Source organism: Esox lucius, chromosome 17 (assembly GCF_011004845.1).
Source record: "Esox lucius isolate fEsoLuc1 chromosome 17, fEsoLuc1.pri, whole genome shotgun sequence".
NCBI classification, from domain to species: Eukaryota; Metazoa; Chordata; class Actinopteri; order Esociformes; family Esocidae; genus Esox; species Esox lucius.
The window spans coordinates 23555755-23577484 of record NC_047585.1 but is presented as its reverse complement, the minus strand read 5'-3'; the positions used below and the strand labels follow the sequence as shown (position 1 = coordinate 23577484).

The 21730-nt window shown below is 42.1% G+C and overlaps 1 long non-coding RNA gene across 1 annotated transcript; it reads left to right on the top strand.

Moving 5' to 3' along the window:
- Positions 1–13038: 13038 nt before the first annotated feature.
- LOC114828943 lies at positions 13039–19788 on the top strand. Its single transcript, XR_003777298.2, has 3 exons — positions 13039–13126; positions 19224–19309; positions 19389–19788. It is a non-coding gene; the product is annotated as an uncharacterized LOC114828943 (long non-coding RNA).
- Positions 19789–21730: the final 1942 nt, after the last annotated feature.

Here is a 21730-nt window from a genome sequence, read left to right as displayed (position 1 = left end):
GCCATCTGTTTCATGCGCGCTGGAGCTGATTCAGCCTCATCCACGGACACATCAAGGTTCTTGATGGCATTAGGTAGCCATTAATTAATCCCACTCCTAACGTGAGCTACAGTTTAGTAAACAAACCTGGTTGTCGGATAAATCGTCCTCGCAGACAGATTCACGTCAGTTTACCAGCAATAGAACCTGTAGGCATTTTTGTTTGAGCTCGTAGTTTATACTATCTAATACAGATACAGTTCTACAAACAAAGCCGGTTACAGATACAGCCTCCTCAGACAGATTCATCCGCACGGCAGCTGCTTATACTTTTTACAGAAAGAATAAACAGCGGCAACCATTGATACAATGCTCGTTTTGACACAAATTGTTTTCGGAGCATGGAGACCTATATCAATATACCATGGCCTTCCTGATTTAGAAAACCAAATTAATCTTATAATTTCGAACGCTGTATCGGTTGCCCCGTTCACTTTTATTTTAGCCGGGAAAGGCTTCCTTTAAAAAATCTCAAAACTGTATTAATTCCAAAAAAAGACGTCTCCACAGTCCAGGATTAGGCTAGATAATCCAAAAAAAGTAACTGCAAAACTTTCAAAAATAGCAAAACTTTCCTTTAAGAAACGTGTTCTTCGGATCTTGGGTAGAATTGTCTGGTAGCTACTAGTCAGCGCCGTAGTAAGATTATCGTTTCAGTAAAAACTTGACCAAATAAAATCCTGACCCATGAGCGTATACAGTATACATTATTAGTATAAGTGTAGGTATTTATAAAGCTAGGACTTTATAAGGTATCAATTCAATATTTTCACATCACAAAACAAGTCTTATTTGTATTACTAGTTTTCCTATTTGTTACCTCTTTACCCCCATCTTTTAGCCAACTTGTAGGAAAACATAGGGCAAGTGGTTTTGATCCTGATTTACTTGCATTTTAATGATTTCATAGGACATGGATATCTGTGACATGTAATTTTGTCAAAATTTTTTGCCACAATAATTATTGTTATTGCTGAATGTGTATGCAATATTTTTAGTTTTTCAGCATTATAGGACATTTTATAGAATTTCAGAAAATGTGCTTTAAAATAACAAACTTATCTTTGGAGAATTTGTAGAATTTCAAGAAATTGATCAAAAATATTGTTAAGATGGGGAAGAGCTGTGTAGGAGCCTAATTTGCTTATGTTCAGTGACAATTATTGAATATAAGGTGTTGCATTTCAGTATTTAAATATTTGTGTTTGATTGTAAACTTTCTTTATTTGTGTGTACTATTTAGATACATAATTCTCTAATTTACATTGAAATATGTTATACGTTAAAATTGTGCACTGGCCCTTTAAGAATTGCGACCATAAGAGATGTGGTTGTTCATCCTTTAGGAAATAGAGTGGAGTCGCACAGTTTTCTTTACCGCATCCGTGAAATTAAGGATTTAGGATTATATTTGTTTCTTTTCTTTTACTTGTTTTATTTAATAACGAGTCTGGATTAAAGGAAGATTTTACTTGAAGAAAACGTTTTTTGTGAATGGTTTTCTATTGGACACGGAGCGAGTTTATTGAAAAGCTTGCAATGTGCATTCATTAGTAAAGAAAACTTACTCCAGATGGATAAGGACGTGTTTGACAGGAAGATATATGGATATTTTAAGGAATAATGGATCTCAAAGTGTATGCCAGGTGGATTTTCGTTGGAAAAGGATGTGCTAGGATTACCTCAGAGGAGCGCGATTATCTACACGCGATCTAACGGCGCTGTTCCAGGAGGATTTCTGAGGTAAAAATTGAAACGTGACTGAACAGTTCAATAAATAATATAAAGGCAAGGACTTCATTTGATGCTGGAGGTTAAGTAAGTGATGATATTATGAAAAGAACTGAGGATTGCACTCGTGCTAAAAGATCAGTAAAAATGACTGAGAAAGCAAAGGAAGAAAGGTTGCAAAGACTTGTGCAATCATGGAAAACGAAACTCAGCTCACAAGTAAATCTAAGGAAATTGAACGACTTATGGATGATGCTGCACATGTTGAAACTGTTCAAACTATATTCAAAACTGAATACAAAGATTTGCATTAAGATTTCTGTCAGTTGAATCATGAAATTGAGGAATTTACGTCTGATGAAGACTATGCAAAGGGCCAGCATACATGGTTTGAACCAAGAGCCTTAATGTGAAAGATGCATTAATGCAGCCAACAAGTGGATGAAACAGATTGCAGAAAATGCTTAACAAGTGATACAGTGTGATCTAGAAGTGAATCCTGAAGATACCATTTCCTCTGTGTCAGTGACTTCAAGTAAGAAGCATAAGAAACATGGATCAGTAGATGGCAGATCTACAGCTTCTACAACTTCTTCTGCACGTATAGCCACTGAAGTAGAAACAGCTGCATTACTCGTAAAACATGCTGCATTCAAGAAGAAACAAGCTATTGAACGACAAGAAGCGGAACTAAAGGCTAAAAGAGAGGAATTTGAGCTAGAAGTGGAACTTGCAGCTTCAGATGCAAAAATAAAAATTATTAAGCAATATGAAAGCAGTCGGTCTTCATCTGTATGTAACAAAGAAATAGATCTGGAGTCAGGTAGAATAACATCTCATGAAGATGAACTGAAACAAGAAAGTCTGCTTGATAATGTGTTTCAACCTCTATGGCCACAGTCAACTATCAACACCATACCAAGAGAGCTTTCTTCAAGTAAAGAGGGAGATGTAATTGATACATTGTGTAATGCCATGGAGTGGCAAGCCAATATCACTGAGTGCTTAGTGAAGCATCAAAAAATGTCCATGCTTCCTTCAATTGACATACCTATTTTCAAAGGTGATCCTCTTGAATATAAGCTGTTTATTCGGGCCTTCGAACATGGTGATGAAGATCGTACGGAGTATGATAAAGACCGTTTGTACTTCATGGAACAGTACACAACTGGAAAGCCAAAGGAGTTGATTCGTAGTTGTCTACATATGAACCCAGCTGAAGGCTATCTTAAGACAAAGCAGCTTCTGAGAGAGCATTTTGGAAATGAGTATCAGATTGCAGTAGCATATATGAACAAAGCTCTACATTGGCCCTCTATCAAACCTGAAGATGGAGAAGCACTTCACTCCTTTTCTTTGTTTCTGTCAGGATGCTGCAATGCAATGTCAGATATAGCTTACATGGAGGAGATGGATAACGCAGCAAATTTGAGAGCCATTGTGGTGAAACTTCCATTCAAATTAGGGGAAAAATGGCGATCTGTGGCTTGTGAAATTCAAGAGAAGCAAAATGCTAGAATGAAGTTCAAAGATTTAGTTGATTTCATTAGCAAGCAAGCAAATATTTATCTTCATCCAGTGTTTGGAGACTTAAAGGATAGTTCAACAACTAAAGGAACAGATACGTTACATGCAGAAGTAAGTGCTTACAAAAAGGATGTAACAAAAAGGGTATTCACGACTAGTGCTGTACCAATTGACAGAAAGGTTGAAGATGACGAGAGACTTTCAGTTCAAAGATCACAAAATAAACAACCAAGCAGCCAGAAGAAATCATGTCTTCTTCGTAAAGGACTGCAACACAACCTGGAAGTTTGAGAAGCAAGACATCAGGAAAAAATGACTTTTTGCGAAGCAGGGGCTTGTGTTTTGGCTGTTTAAAGCATGGTCACATGAGTAAACAATGCAAAGAAAGACTTAGCTGCAGTGAATGTTTTTTGCCTCATCCAACCATATTGCATATGAAACCAAAGGAGGCTGCACGTCCTCAGGAAGACAGAATGGATAACTGTGATAGACAGTCTGTTACAAGTGCATTAATTTGTGCAGAAAAGGACAACAGTGAAGTCATAGACTTTTGTAAGAATGACTGTACTTTGTCTCCTCCTTGAACTGCCACCTTAACGTGGTGGAGGGGTTTGAGTACCCGAGTGACCCTAGGAGCTATGTTGTCTGGGGCTATATGCCCCTGATAGGGTCTCCCAAGGCAAACAGGTCCTAGGCGACGGGTCAGACTAAGAGCGGTTCAAAACCCCCTTAATGATGAACAACATTATGAGTTCTGTGACGTCGCCCGGTATGGTGCAGCCGGGGCCCCACCCTGGAGCCAGGCCCGGGGTTGGGGCTTGGACGCGAGCGCCTGGTGGCCGGGCCTTTCCCCATGGGGCCCGGCCGGGCTCAGCCCGAAGGTGCAACATGGGGCCGCCTTCCCGTGGGCTCACCACCCACAGGAGGGACCATAAGGGGCCGGTGCGGAGAGGATCTGGCGGCAGTCGAAGGCAGGGGCCTAGACAACCCGATCCCTGGACACGGAAACTAGCTCTAGGGACGTGGAATGTCACCTCGCTGGCGGGGAAGGAGCCTGAGATCGTGCGTGAGGTTGAGAGGTTCCGACTAGAGATAGTCGGGATCACCGCTACGCACGGCTTGGGCTCTGGAACCACACTCTTTGAGAGAGGATGGACTCTTCACCACTCTGGAGTTGCCCATGGTGATAGGCGGCGGGCTGGTGTGGGTTTGCTTATAGCTCCCCAGCACTGCCGCCATGTGTTGGAGTTTACCCCGGTGAACGATCGGGTCGTTTCCCTGCGCCTACGGGTCGGGGATAGGTCTCTCACTGTTGTTGGTGCCTACGGGCCGAACGGCAGTGCAGAGTACCTGACGTTCTTGGAGTCTCTGGGAGGGGTGCTGGAAAGTGTTCCGACTGGGGACTCTATCGTTCTACTGGGGGGCTTCAACGCCCACGTGGGCAACGACAGTGACACCTGGAGGGGCGTGATTGGGAGGAACGGCCCCCCTGATCTGAACCCGAGCGGTGTTCAGTTATTGGACTTCTGTGCTAGTCACAGTTTGTCCATAATGAACACCATGTTCAAGCATAAGGGTGTCCATCAGTGCACGTGGCAGCAGGACACCCTAGGCCGCAGGTCGATGATCGACTTTGTTGTCGTTTCATCTGACCTGCAGCCATATGTCTTGGACACTCGGGTGAAGAGAGGGGCGAAGCTGTCAACTGATCACCAACTGGTGGTGAGTTGGATCCGATGGCGGGGGAGGAAGCTGGACAGACTCGGCAGGCCCAAGCGTACTGTAAGGGTCTGCTGGGAACGTCTGGCCGAGTCTCCTGTCAGAGAGATCTTTAACTCCCACCTCCGGCAGAGCTTCGACTGGATCCCGAGGGGGGCTGGAGATATTGAGTCCGAGTGGACCATGTTCTCCACCGCCATTGTCAAAGTGGCTGCTCGGAGCTGTGGCCGTAAGGTCTCCGGTGCCTGTCGAGGCAGCAATCCCCAACCCGGTGGTGGACACCGGAAGTAAGGGATGCTGTCAAGCTGAAGAAGGAGTCCTATCAGGGCTGGTTGGCTTGTGGGACTCCTGAGGCAGCTGACGGGTACTGACAGGCCAAGCGGACTGCAGCCCGGGTGGTTGTGGAGGCAAAAACTCGGGCCTGGGAGGAGTTCGGTGAGGCCATGGAGAAGGACTATTGGCTGGCCTCGAAGAGATTCTGGCAAACTATCCGGCGCCTCAGGAGAGGGAAACAGTGCCCTACCAACGCTGTTTACAGTAGAGGTGGGCAGCTGTTGACCTTAACTGGGGATGTCGTCGGGCAGTGGAAGGAGTACTTCAAGGATCTCCTCAATCCCGCCGTCACGTCTTTCATTGAGGATGCAGAGGATGAGGGCTCAGAGGTGGACTCGTCCATCACCCGGGCTGAAGTCACAGAGGTGGTCAAGAAACTCTTCGGTGGCAAGGCACCGGGGGTGGATGAGATCCGCCCTGAGTACCTCAAGTCTCTGGATGTTGTGGGGCTGTCTTGGTTGACACGCCTGTGCAACATCGCATGGCAGTCGGGGACAGCGCCTCTGGGATGGCAGACCAGGGTGGTAGTCCCTCTTTTTAGTTCAAAGTTTGTTTTTTATTGATTTTCACAACATAAATCACATTCACAGTCCCCTACCCCTTAGAATAGCATCCATACTGCCCATTAAATCAAAATAGAATTGTAAAAAAACAAATAATACATACAAGCATAATGAAAAAAATGAATAAAAAAAAATAAATAAATAATATTATATAAAAAAAAAATATTATATCAAAAAAAATATATATATTTGAAGTGTCCATAGTAGAGGCATTATTTAAACAGACTTATCAACATATTCAATAAAAGAGCGCCACAGCTTAAAACATTGTTTTTCCGATCCTCTTAGTGAATACCTAATTTTCTCGAGGCAGAGACAAGACATCATATCTTTGATCCATTGGGTGTGAGTGGGCGGCAAGGGGTTTTTCCATTTCAGTAATATTGCTCTACGTGCAATCAGAGAAGAGAAAGCAAGGACCTTACACATTGAAGCCGATAACCGTATCTCCTCTGGACCGACTCCAAACAATGCCACCAGAGGTTCTGGCTCTAATCTATGCTGAAGGACCGCAGAGAGAGTGAGAAATATGGATCGCCAATACTGCTCTAATTTGGGGCATGTCCAGAATAAGTGAATTAACGTTCCCTCGGCACTTTGACATCTATTGCACATAGGGTTGGTACCAGGAAACATTTGAGCTAGTTTGACTTTGGATATATGAGCCCTGTGTATTACTTTAAACTGTATAAGAGAGTGCCGAGCACATATTGACGAAGAGTGAACTTGTTTAAGAACACAATTCCAAGTGTCTTCGGAGAGTGTTCTATCAAGGTCTTCCTCCCAAGCTCTCTTAATGTTATCCAAGGATGAAGATGCCAGATTTATCATTAAATTATAAATAATAGCAATTGAGCCTTTAGTTACTACACTACATGAAAGAAAACTATCCAATGGATTTACAGAAGGCATCGCTGGGAAGTCTGGTATAAGTGACTTAACGTAATGTCTTACTTGCAAGAATCTAAAAAAGTTTGACTTGGGAAGACCAAAATGCAATACCAATTGCTCAAAAGAAGCAAATACATTATTTACAAATAAATCTTTGAAACACTTTATCCCCTTGTGGGACCAACACTTAAATGAACCATCCTGCATTGAAGGTGGGAAAAAATGATTATGGAATACAGGGCTAAGAAGAGAGGGATCCCTAAAACCAAATGATTTCCTGAATTGGATCCAAATCCTCAATGAGTGTTTTACTACTGGGCAATCGATAGAAGTATAAGTGGTCATCTGTAATTTAGATGCAAGAAGTGCAGGAAGGGAAATTTGCTTGTAAGCATTTATTTCCATGTCCACCCAAGACGGTCTATTGGGCAAAAGGTGATAATGCCACCAATAAAGTGTATTTCGTATGTTAGCTGCCCAATAATAAAACTTAAAATTAGGCAAAGACATACCACCATTGCATCTAGGCCTCTGAAGGTACGCTTTGCGTAGACGAGGGTGCTTACCATTCCAAATGTAAGAAGAGATAACAGAATCCAAAGATTTAAAAAAAGACAGGGGAAGAAATAAAGGCAAGCACTGAAAGAGATAAAGAAATTTAGGAAGAACCACCATTTTAATGGAATTAATGCGCCCAATGAGTGAAATCTTTAAAGGTGACCATTTAGAAAGACCTTTCTTAATCCGTTCCAGAAGCATGCCAAAATTATGTTTAAAAAGATGCTTATGATGGCGAGTGATACAGACCCCAAGATAAGTGAGCTTGTTCTTGACTAGTTTCAGTGGTGTGTTGGAATACTGTAGTTGCATATCTAAGTTGCTAATTGGAAAAAGTTCACTCTTGTGCAGATTAAGCTTGTAACCAGAAAATCGACCAAAATCATCAAGCAAAGATAAAGCTGCGGGTAAAGAAGTTTGTGGATTTGATATGAAAAGCAGTAGATCGTCTGCATATAGAGTTACCTTATGTACGATCTCACCTCGGGAAATTCCGGTGATCTCCTGACACTGGCGTAAGGCGATTGCTAAAGGCTCGATGGCTAAAGCGAAAAGTAGTGGGCTTAGCGGACAGCCCTGTCGGGTTCCGCGATGCAGGTTAAACGGCCTAGAGTACAGACCATTGCTCAGGACTGCTGCAGAGGGAGCACTATAAAGTAATTTAATCCAAGAGAGAAAGACTGGGCCAAACCCAAATTTTTCTAAAACTAGAAATAGGTACTCCCACTCAACCCTGTCGAACGCCTTTTCAGCGTCTAAAGAAACAACACATTCTGGAATGGCCTGATGCTGAGAATAAACCACATTAAGTAAGCGGCGAATATTAAAAAATTATTGCCGATTTTTTATAAACCCTGTTTGATCAGGATGGATTATAGTGGGGAGGACATTTTCAAGTCTTGAGGCAAGTACCTTCGCTAAAATTTTAACGTCGCAATTGAGCAATGAGATCGGCCTGTATGACGCACAGTCTAAGGGGTCTTTATCCTTTTTCAGTAATAAGGAAATACAGGCTTGATTTAAACGTTGGGGAAGAGTCCCAGTCCTTAAGAGATTCAGAAAAAAACTGATGTCAAAAAAGGAGCGAGTTGTACTGAGAATTTTTTATGGAAATCTGACGGAAAACCGTCAGGGCCTGGAGTTTTGCCAGATTTTAGAGAAGAAATAGCGGCCGCCACTTCCTCCTGAGAAATCGGCACCTCTAAAAGGTTGTGAAGATCAGAGGATAAAGTTGGGATATTTAATCGACCAAGAAAATCTTCGATATCCTCCTGCAATGAGGGTTCAGATGTATACAAAGTGGAATAAAAATCTCTGAACTTATCGTTAATAGAATTTTGATCAGTTGTGACCTCCCCGTTATCTAGACGAAGACCACTTATAATTTGTTTAGCGCGTATCCCTCGCAGTTGATTAGATAAAACTTTCCCAGATTTTTCACCGCTTTCATAAAAAACACTCCTAGTTTTCCTCAAAAGGCCCTCTATCTCATTGGTTGAAAGCAAATCGAGCTCTGATTTGAGTTTAAGGCGTTTTTTATATAAATCTGGCGTGGGAGACCTAGCATATTGTTTATCTAATTTTAAAATTTCATTGGCAAGTGAAATCTGCTTGTCTTTAGAGAGCTTTCTTTTATTAGCACCGTATGAAATAATTTGGCCTCTAATATATGCCTTAAGGGCCTCCCATACTGTTGAATCTGAAACTTCCGCTGACTTATTAACGCTTAGAAAAAAAGGAATTTGGTCAGAAACACAGGAAACAAAATTATCATCTGCCAGGAGTGAAGTATTAAAACGCCAATTCCTCCTAGGTGGAGGCAAATTTGGAAAGGTTAGATCAAGAGTAAGAGGAGCATGATCTGATATAATAATACTTTCATATGCACAAGACTGAACTCTAGGAATTAAACCATTATCCAGAACAAAAATAATCAATCCGAGAATAAGGATGATGAACATTTGAAAAAAAAGAATACTCTCTTTTTTCGGGTACAAATGCCGCCATACATCTGACATACCATATTCAGAAAAGTAATTTTTTAGGAAAATTGAGGATTTATTTGCAGCACATGGTCTAGATGCGGAACGATCAAGCACTGGGTCAAGGCAACAATTAAAGTCTCCCCCAAGTATAAGAGAATGTGAGTTTAGATCAGGAATAAGAGAGAGAGAATGTTTAAAAAAACTGACATCATCAAAATTAGGAGCATAAAAGTTAGCTAAAGTTACATTCTTCTTGCATAATATGCCTACAACAACTATATAACGGCCATTCTTGTCTGATATAATATCTTTTGGTACAAAAGGTACATGCGCATTAATTAAAATAGACACACCTCTTGCCTTTGCTTGAAAGGAAGAATGAAAAATCTGCCCCTTCCAACTGCGATTGAGGTGATTGTGATCACTGGCGCGTAAGTGGGTTTCTTGCAAGAAAGCCACGTCTGCTTTAAGCTGTTGAAGATGAGCAAGAACTCTGTTTCTCTTAACTGGATGGTTTAAGCCCTTGACGTTCCAACTCACAAATCTCAACTCTCTACCCATTAGAATAACTATCTGAAGCCTGAGATCGGAAAATGAAAATAAAAGAATTACAAAAAGCAAAAAAACATAACATCCAAAAATTAACAACCAACGTAAAAGACTTAAGGTCAGCACGACGCCATCCCGTACAGAAACCCAGCCCACCCACAAAATCAACTCAACCCTCAAAAAACATTACAATGACAGCAAAATTACCCACTAGAACAAGAACTTAGTGTACTAAACACTTCCTTAATCCACCTAACTTTATATAATCCTCAATCCCTTAAAGCAAAGTATCCTCATTATACAAAAAAAAGAGAAGATAACATTGCAGTATCAAATAATACGCTTAATATAGGAGCAGACCCATGGCATAACGATCCTTGGATCATGCTTAAACATTTGACTCATCTAATGATCATAAGACAAGAAAAAATAAATGAGAATGTAAAAAAAATAATAATAAAAAAAAAAAAATATATATATATATATATATATATATAACCATATTATAATTATTTTCCATCAAAAGAAAACAAAGGTTGCAATCAAACTTGCAAGCAGGTATTTGTGCGCCAAAAAATTAAATTAACGGAATACATCAGCAAATAATTCAACAATGGTATCAGATTAGATACATCACAGCACCCATCAGTCATTAAATAACGTAAAAAATGACCGCATTATGTAAAATACTTTCAATGAATAGCCAAACCGTTTATATAATGTCAAAGAGCTCAGGAAAATTGGCGTATAGTAGTTAAGTCAATGTTGTAGAGCGGGCTCCCCGTGACATAAAAATTAAATGAAGCCATAAGCCAACCGTTCAAGTCATTGAACGGCCGTCATAGACAGCACTATGAGGCACGACGGTGAGTCGTCAGAAATTCTTTAGCCTCATCCACCGATGCAAGCATCTTTTGCTCACCTCCTTAGTCAGGATCCTCAGCCTTGCGGGGAAAAGAAGAGATGGCTTAAATCCAAGATTGTAAAGCTCTGCCATTACCCCACGATACTGAGCGCGCTGATCCAGAACTTCCCGGACTGTAGTCATCGTAAATGGCGATCGGGTTACCACGTACTTCAAGGAACCTCTTCTTTTACGGGCTTTCACGTATCACCATCTCCTTGGTCTGATAACGATGAAAACGGACTATTACCGCTCTCGGCCTCCCGCCCTGTTTCGTCTTGGCGACCAGAGCCCGATGAGCCCTGTCAAGTTCTGGAGGAGACGGCAAAGTCTGCTCACCCATAGTTTCCGACAACATCTCAGAAAAAAACACCGTGGTGCCGAGGACCCTCAATAGACTCCGGTAAGCCAATGATCCTGATATTATTACGCCGACTGGCGGCCCTCCAGGTCTGCTGTTTTGGGCCTTGAGTTTAGCGTAGTTCTCAGTCCAGATCGGCGCACACTGCCTCCAGAGAGTGAATTCGCTCGCTGAGGTTGTCTGCGTTAGATTCCAATGATGTTATTCGTGTACCATGGTCCGACACCGAAAGCCTGGACGAGGTCAAGTTTTGCCTCTAAAGATGTCAAAGCAGTTTTGAAATCGGAAGAGAGCGCGGCTCTGTGTTCCTCCAATAGGCTAGTCAAAGCTGACATGCTAACCTCGCCATGAGCCGCGATAGCGTCGTCTTTTGTGTCTTTCTTCGCATGCTTGGTTGCTTTTGGATGCCATTTTCTGCTTCCGTGTATATTAAAGTTGTTATCTCATAACTTTCGGGAAAAATAAACTAGTGAGAGGATTATGAACTGATAGAATAAAATAATTGTATACAGGGAGCACGAGGTAGACGCGTCTACTCCATTCGGCATCCAAAACCGGAAGTCCGTCCCTCTTTTTAAGAATCGGAACCGGAGGGTGTGTTCCAACTATAGGGGGATCACACTTCTCAGCCTCCCGGGAAAGTCTATGCCAGGGTTTGGAGAGGAGAATACGGCCGATAGTAAGACCTCGGATTCAGAGGAAACAGTGTGGTTTTCGTCCGGTGCCGTGGAACACTGGACCAGCTCTTATACCCTCTACAGGGTGATGGAGGGTTCATGGGAGTTTGCCCCAACCAATCAACATGTGTTTTGTGGATTTGGAGAAGGCATTCGACTGTGTCCCTCGCAGCATCCTGTGGAGGGTGCTTCGGGAATATGGGTCCTGGGTCCTTTGCTAAGGGCTGTCAGGTCCCTGTACGACCGAAGCAGGAGGCTTGGTCCGCAATTGCCGGCAGTAAGTCAGACTTGTTCCCTGTGCATGTTGGGACTCCGGCAGGGCTGCCCTTTGTCACCGGTTTCTGTTCGTAATTTTTATGGACAAAATTTCTAGGCGCAGCCAGGGGCCGGAGGGTGTCAGGTTTGGGGACCACATGATTTCGTCTCTGCACTTTGCGGATGATGTTGTCGTGTTGGCCCCTTTAAGCCAGGACCTTCAGCATGCACTTGGACGGTTTGCAGCCGAGTGTGAAGCGGTGGGGATGAAAATCAGTACCTCCAAATCCGAGGCCATGGTCCTCAGTCGGAAAGGTTGGTTTGCCCATTTCAGGTTGGTGGAGAGTGCCTGCCTCAAGTGGAGGAGTTTAAGTATCTAGGGGTCCTGTTCACGAGTGAGGGAAGGATGGAACGGGAGATTGACAGACGGATCGGTGCAGCTTCTGCAGTAATGCAGTCGATGTATCGGTCTGTCGTGGTGAAGAAAGAGCTGAGTCGCAAGGCGAAGCTCTCGATTTACCGGTCAATCTACGTTCCTACTCTCACCTATGGTCATGAGCTTTGGGTTATGACCGAAAGGACAAGATCCCGGATACAGGCGGCTGAAATGAGCTTTCTCCGCAGGGTGGCTGGGCGATCCCTTGGAGATAGGGTGAGAAGCTCGGTCACCCGGGAGGAGCTCAGAGTAGAGCCGCTGCTCCTCCACATCGAGAGGGGTCAGCTGAGGTGGCTTTGGCATCTGTTTCGGATTCCTCCGGAACGCCTTCCTGGGAAGGTGTTCCGGTCCCGTCCCACCGGGAGGAGACCCCGGGGAAGACCTAGGACACGCTGGAGGGACTATGTCTCCCGGCTGGCCTGGGAACGCCTCTGTGTCCCCCCGGAAGAGCTGGAGGAAGTGTCTGGGGAGAGGGAATTCTGGGCATCCCTGCTTAGACTGCTGCCCCCGCGACCCAGCCCCGGATAAGCGGAAGATGATGGATGGATGGATGACTGTACTTTGTCAATTGTTCCTGTACAGGTCAGAACAACAAAAGGTACGCATCTGGTCAAAACGTACGCCTTTCTCGACCCAGGTAGTTCAGATACTTTCTGTACAGAAGCTTTGATGTCTGAACTGAATGTAAAAACAGATATACTTCTGAGAACAAAGGGAGATGAAATACAAGTCAAAACTCACATAGTGTCAGGGTTAGAGATTAGTAGGCTAGATGATGATAAATTCATTCAACTTCCAGATGTTTTCACTCAGAAAACAATTCCAGTTCACAAGGGCAACATTCCACAGCAAAAATATTTGGAGAGATGGCCATATCTTAAAGAGGTTTGTCTACCTAGCATTGAATCAGATATCGGATTGCTAATAGGATCTAATGTGCCTGAAGTCATGGAGCCTTGGCAAGTTATTAGTAGTAAAGACAATGGACCTTTTGCGGTAAGGACCAAGTTGGGCTGGACAGTTAATGGACCCATCAGGAACAGTAACAGTGTCACAAGAAAAGGAAGGAATGTTCAAGTATCTGTTAATCGCATATCAGTAGCCAGATTAGAAGACTTGTGGCAAACAGCAATTTGAGCAGGATTTTCCTGAAGCAGAAAGGGATGACCAGCTTGAAATGTCCAAGGAAGACCATCAATTTATGAAAATGATGTCTGAGTCAGCTAAACTTGTAGATGGCCATTACAGCTTGTGCCTGCCTTTGAAGAACAAGGCTATTCAGATGCCAAATAATCGAGTGGTGGCTGAACAGCGGGCTCTGAATTTGAAAAGAAAATTCATCAGAAATCCTGAGTTCCACACAGAGTATACGTCTTTCATGAACAGTCTAATCAGAAATGACTATGCTGTTAAGCTGACAGAAGAAAAGCACAAGCAAACAGATGACAACACATGGTACATACCTCATCATGGGGTGTACCATCCCGTCAAACGAAAACTGAGAGTTGTTTTCAATTGTGGGGCATCTTTTCAAGGTATGTCGTTGAACCAACAACTTTTACAAGGCCCTAACTTAACAAGTAATCTTGTTGGTGTCATTACAAGATTCAGACAGGAAAGTATTGCTCTTATGGCAGATGTGGAAGCTGTGTTCCACCAGGTTCGCGTCCATGAAGAGGATTCAGATCTTTTAAGGTTCTTGTGGTGGCCTCATGGAGATTATAATGGAGACTTGGTGGAACACAAAATGGTTGTCCAGTTGTTTGGCGCTACTTCTTCGCCTAGCTGCGCCAGCTTTGCTTTGAGGAAGTGTGCTGAAGATCATAGCACATTATTCAAAGCTGACGTTGTTGATGCTGTTCTACGTCATTTTACGTAGATGACTGTTTAAAAGTCCACAGCCACTGAGACACAAGCCATAGAGCTGTATCATGGTCTACGAGCAATATGTTCCAAAGGAGGTTTCCGCTTGGTTAAGTGGACAAGCAACAGTCCCTGAGCATGAACGGGCTGATGGAGTGAAAAACTTGGATCTTGACCAAGAAACACTGCCAATGGAAAGAGCATTGGGCATTCATTGGAATGTTGAGTCAGACACATTTCAATTCAAAATAGTCATTAAAGATCGCCCATTCACTCGAAGAGGATTGCTCTCAATAGTCCGTTCTATCTATGAGCCGATGGAGTTTCTTGCACCTGTAGTTTTACCAGCAAAGATGATCCTGCAGGACTTATGCAGACTGAAAATAGGATGGGATGATGATCTTCCAGAGCAAGTAAAACAAAGTTGGACAGACTGGCTCAATGGGATTCATCAACTTGAAGAGTTCAAGGTGAATAGATGCATTAGACCAGCAGGGTTTGGAGAAGCTGTTGAGGCGCAGCTACATCACTTTGCAGATGCGAGTGAGGATGCGTATGGTACAGCAAGTTATCTTCTACGCAATCAACAGGATCAAGTGCACTGTGCATTGATGATGGGGAAGGCTAGGGTTGCCCCTCTAAAAAGACCTACAATTCCACGAATGGAACTGACAGCTGCAACAGTTGCCACAAAAATGGATCTGATGTTACAAAGAGAACTGAAACTTAAACCTTCAGTTTACTGGACAGACAGCACAGTTGTGCTTAAATATCTCAGAAATGAGAGCACAAGATTCAGAACATTCGTGGCAAACAGTCACAAATATTCTAAAAGTCTCAAAGTTTGAACAATGGAACCATGTCGATACTGGCTCAAATCCAGCAGATTGCACCTCGAGAGGCCAGAAGGTAAACACTTTCTTGCAAAATTAAAAATGGATCTCAGGCCCAGAATTTCTTTACGAATTCACAGATGAGTGGCCAAAAAACATGAACCAAAGGATGATATCTGCAGATGATCCAGAGATCAAGAGGTCAGTGTTGGTCAATTCAATACAAGCGCAACAAAATAACAGTTCAGTTAGACAAGTGATGAATCATTTCTCATCTTGGATAAAGCTTCAGCGCATTGTAGCGTGGATGTTAAAATTGAAAACCATGCTGTTGGAACTTGTGCAAAAGAGAAGGACTGCAAAGTGGACATGCTACAGTTCGAACCCCCAGTTGCATAATGGAGTTGTACATGTTGGTGGAAGACTTAGCAATGCTGCTATGGCAGAAGAAAGTAAGCGACCTATGCTTATACCAAAGGATCTTCATGTCACTAACTTAATCCTCCAGAACGTTCATTCGAAAACAGGACACAGTGGTAGAATTCACATGATTTCAACACTGCAACAGAAATACTGGATACCTGGTGCCAAATCTGCAATCAGAAAAATGCTGGCAAGATGTGTTATCTGTCATCGTTTACATTCCTCAACAGGAAAACAAATAATGGCAGACTTACCACCAGACAGGGTGTTGCCAGAGGATTCACCTTTTACCAGAGTAGGTGTAGATTACTTTGGACCATTCATGGTTAAACGTGGAAGAACCCTTGTCAAGAAATATGGCGTTATATTCACTTGCTTAGCAATTCGTGCAGTGCACATCGAAGTTGCTTCTTCACTAGACACTGATTCCTGTCTAAATGCTATATGCCGGTTTGTAGCCAGAAGGGGACAAGTGAAAGTTCTTAGGTCAGACAATGGGACACATTTTGTATGTGCTGAGCGTGAGTTAAGGCAATCCATTGAAAACTGGAACAACCAAAAAATTCTGGACCATCTCAGTCAGCAAGGTATTAAGTGGGTTTTTAATCCTCCCAATGGATCTCACCATGGTGGGGCATGGGAGAGATTGATACGCTCAACAAGAAAGATCCTTAATGCTACAATCAGAGAACAAATTCTTGATGAGGAATGCCTTCAAACTGTTTTCTGTGAAGCAGAGGCTATCATCAACAGTCATCCAATCACAACAGCATCAAGTGATGTAAATGATTTGGATGCTTTGACTCTGAACCACTTGTTATTACTCAGGTCAAAGTCATTGTTGCCTCCAGGACTGTTTGACAAAGATGACCTGTATTCTCGACGCAGATGGAAACAGGTTCAGTACGTTTCTGATCTGTTTTGGAAACGTTGGTGTCGGGAATACTTGCCACAGTTGCAACAGAGACAAAAGTAGAATAACACGACAAGAAACTTTTCTGTTGGGATATTGTTCTGGTAGTCGATGACTCCGCCCCCAGGAATTCATGGATATTAGCAAGGGTCATTGAAACCATTCCTGACAAGAAGGGTCTCATTCGACATGTCTGCATTAAGACAAAAACTAATATTTTGGAAAGACCTATAACGAAACTTATATAGTAAAGGCATTACATCTTTAAGAACCCAAATTTGTGTTAATGGACTAAGAATTTACTAAGGATATTAAAGTAGTATGGCTCCTTCTGTTTAAATTTAAGTAATTGTTTCAAAAGGTTTGAGAACAATTAGAGGCCGGTAATGTAGGAGCCTAATTTGCTTATGTTCAGTGACAATTATTGAATATTAGGTGTTTAATTTCAGTATTTGAATATTTGTGTTTGATTGTAAACTTTCTTTATTTGTGTTTACTATTTAGATACATAATTCTCTATATTTACATTGAAATATGGTATATGTTAAATTTGTGCACTGGCCCTTTAAGAATTGCAACTGTAAGAGATGCAGTTGTTCATCCTTTAGGAAATAGAGTGGAGTCGCGCAGTTTTCTTTACCGCATCCGTGATATTAAGAATTTAAGATTATATTTGTTTATTTTCTCTTACCTGTTTTATTTAATAACGAGTCTGGATTAAAGGAAGATTTTACTTGAAGAAAAAATTTTTTGTGAATTGTTTTCTATTGGACACGGAGTGAGTTTATTGAAAAGCTTGCGATGCGCATTCAAGCTGAATCATATACATTTCTTTTTGTGAGAAATGGAGCTTTGGAGACAAAGGAGTTTCAGGAGGCTGGCTACAGTATGATGCCGAAGCTGTGGTGTTCTGTGTGACACAAAAAGTCAATTTATTATTTTGTCCGGTAAAAAATCTTCTTGGCTGGTGGATTTGTTCATCTACCAGTCCCCTTGGCAGGTGTGCAATAAAGTTTAATTTGTGCACTGTTGGTAACACTTGATGAACACCAGATGACCCCACCAGTTATGACATCGAAATACTGAACAATTTTAAAAGGTCCAGTCCACTCAACATTTACATACTATGGAGTTATATAATTAAATGGGTTAGATTCTCTGCATGTCATACTTAAATTGTGGTAAATCAGTTATTCTGTATGCTTCCTATACAGCAAATGACAGGGAATGATTAACTGGACTTATCTTATTAGCTGCTATGTTTGCCATATCATCTTATCATCTGTTCCCCACAGAATCAATAGGTTTTCAGGGCTGTGTTCTGTTTACAATACAAAGCAATGTTCCAGCCCCTTGAAGATGTAGCCGTGATCAGTTGGATATTGGCTAATACAAAACCCTGAAAAATCTCCAACCCTATTTGTGATCGATTGTGTGTGGTTTAAATAAAATAGCATATCCAAAGGCCAAAAGCACATACCTTCTATTATCCCCAGACACAGAAATTGTTAAATAATTCCATATAAATAGTGTTGTTAAGGAGTAGATGGTTGATTTGCTTAGTTTTCTATAATAAATACACTCACCTAAAAGATTATTAGGAACACCATACTAATACTGTGTTTGACCCCCTTTCGCCTTCAGAACTGCCTTAATTCTACGTGGCATTGATTCAACAAGGTGCTGAAAGCATTCTTTAGAAATGTTGGCCCATATTGATCGGATAGCATCTTGCAGTTGATGGAGATTTGTGGGATGCACATTCAGGGCACAAAGCTCCCGTTCCACCACATCCCAAAGATGCTCTATGGGGTTGAGATCTGGTGACTGTGGGGGCCATTTCAGTACAGTGAACTCATTGTCATGTTCAAGAAACCAATTTGAAATGATTCAAGCTTGTGACATGGTGCATTATCCTGCTGGAAGTAGCCATCAGAGGATGGGTACATGGTGGTCATAAAGGGATGGACATGGTCAGAAACAATGCTCAGATAGGCCGTGGAATTTAAACGATGCCCAATTGGCACTAAGGGGCCTAAAGTGTGCCAAGAAAATATCCCCCACACCATTACACCACCACCACCAGCCTGCACAGTGGTAACAAGGCATGATGGATCCATGTTCTCATTCTGTTTACGCCAAATTCTGACTCTACCATCTGAATGTCTCAACAAAAATTGAGACTCATCAGACCAGGCAACATTCTTCCAGTCTTCAACTGTCCAATTTTGGTGAACTCGTGCAAATTGTAGCCTCTTTTTCCTATTTGTAGTGGAGATGAGTGGTACCCGGTGGGGTCCTCTGCTGTTGTAGCCCATCCGCCTCAAGGTTGTGCGTGTTGTGGCTTCACAAATGCTTTGCTGCATACCTCGGTTGTAACAAGTGGTTATTTCAGTCAAAGTTGCTCTTCTATCAGCTTGAATCAGTTGGCCCATTCTCCTCTGACCTCTAGCATCAACAAGGCATTTTCGCCCACAGGACTGCCGCATACTGGATGTTTTTCCCTTTTCACACCATTCTTTGTAAACCCTAGAAATGGTTGTGCGTGAAAATCCCAGTAACTGAGCAGATTGTGAAATACTCAGACCGGCCCGTCTGGCACCAACAACCATGTCACGCTCAAAATTGCTTAAATCACCTTTCTTTCCCATTATGACATTCAGTTTGGAGTTCAGGAGATTGTCTTGACCAGGACCACACCCCTAAAAGCATTGAAGCATTTGAACAGGTGATCCCAATAATCCTTTAGGTGAGTGTATATAACTACTATATCTACTGTAACAAAATGATGTGTTATGAAAATATACCTCATACAAGAAGATTTCCAGTATCTATTGTGGCAGATGGCAGAGAGGTGAGGGGAATGTGGTGACTGAGGGAAGATATCTGGTGGCCCACTGGCTCCACCTCCAAGCCTTATATGGAGTTCCTGCCCCGACGAGGGAAGACTGAGGATCATTTAGCCGTTGAGTGCTTTGGGATAAATGAAGAAGCAGACTGCTAAAAGGGCGGTAGAGAGAAAGGTGTGTTATGGAGAACTTTATCTGCATGATTACTTGTTGTGACCTGGACTGTCTGATTACACCCGTGTACAGAACTGGTTTGGACGAGGACCCGGCTTTGGGTTTACCCCTGGATGACGGATAACGAACAATCAGAACAGACTGTGGACTGTGAACTGGTTGCTAAATTCCCCCCTTTTTCCCCACTTTGTACAAACATCCCCTAATAAATTCCCCAACTACATTCTAGTCATGCTTACTGTTCTGTTGTTGTTATTGAACATGGTGATGTGGAAACTCCACACCCTTGAGCCTGCTACACTATATAATGTAAAATGATATCTGACAATGGCAGGTGCTGATGCTTAGAGGTCAAAAATGTCCCACCGAATATTTATTTTGATGAATATTTATTGGAGATGCAAAGAAATGACAAATGTTTGTGAATGTCTGTGTGTGTATTTGTATGCATGCTTGTGTTTGACTCCACATGTTACTTTTAGGCACCATCCATGGAGAAATTCAAAATACTTGCTGCAGCACAGCTCGATGTGCAATTTTCATGGTTGTTCATCTTCCATATGATGAAACCCCCCCCCCCCCCGCAAGTGTGTTCCCAGAAGGACAGATAAGAGCTGTCACATATGATATCTGGATATTTCTCTTCATATCACCTTATGGCCACAGGTGATAAAACTTGACCAGAAGGAGAAGTTAATTCAACATTCCAATCTTTTCACAGTAATGAATTTGCTAAATGTGAATTGGAAAACTAGTGCACATAATATATGCATGGATATCACTGTTAACCATTTTAGACATGGCAATTTATTGATTGTTAAATGTAGACTATAGGTAGCAATTCACGAAAATGATGTACAAGTCAGTATGCCAAGTTGTACTGTAGAACCCAATGCTTTTGCTGATCATTTGCATCATTCGTAAATTGGTAAAAAGCCAACTTTGTATTTGGATAGGCAGGTAAAATAACTTGGATAGGCAGGTAAAATAAGAGAGATTTACCAAATACTTCCAAATTGCTTTGTATGAATATCATATTTTTCCTACATGCCCTCATTTGCTTATTATAACACTGAATGCTGTTGTTTTTAAAATAATTGTGTAAAAATGTTTGTCATAGACATAGTTGGGGAGTACAGGATCACCCAAAACAGTACCTCTATTTGCTAAAATTACCAGCTAAAATATTGTAATCGGATTACAGAAAAACATTGCATGTTTGATTTTTTATTTTAGGTTTTAAAAACATTGTTATTTGAACCCAAATTACAGTTGCGCAACTCAGTTGTTGTGTGTGTGTTCATCATGCATGTAAAGTGGGCGTGCATAACCAGATTAGTGACCGATGAAGCGTTAGCTCAATTATCTTGTAGTTGATTAAGACAAGTGGCAACCAGAGGAGGTGTTGAAAAAATGTATGGTGACATTTTGTGGTTTTTGTGAGAGTTACATGGGGGGGGGGGGGCGTTTTGGCCCATGTTACCCTCATCTGCAATCGATGCATAGCCAGCTGCTGTCTGATTAGGGCACAGAGGGGTTTAAAAGGTTTGCACCATCACCAGGGGTGTAGACTCTGGGTGGACCTGGCCCACCACATGAGGGCTTGACCCATCCAGTTTGAACAGTAGTTTTGACATGTATAAAACACAGATTTCTATGGCTTTCTGCCCATCCAAAATTCTGGTAGCCCATCCCGCATAACATTTCTGCCTACGCCTCTGTTCCACACCCTTCTAAATTTCAGCATAACCACACCCTTAACAAATTTCTGCTGTTGAAATGTTGTGCAGTTCTCAGACAGCTTATTTCAAAAGCAAATAATAAACTACTATAATCAATTACAGAAGTAGACAAAGGGTTTGTTAATTTTTGTTTTAACAAAGTGTATGGAGCAAATACGGAACGATTTTAGGGGAACAGGAAAATGTATGCCCAGAGAGGATTGCTTAGTGAGTGATATGTGAGAGTACAAGCTGTTTAACTTCGCTCACATGCTCTGGCCTGTGCTTAGGGCAGCAAAACAACAGTAGCTTAACAACTCAGAATAATGCGACAGCAGCAACACCCACACAGCACAGCAACTAAGATATGGTACACGTGTTAACATGACCAGCTTACAGTCATGGACACAAATAATGTGACAGCTG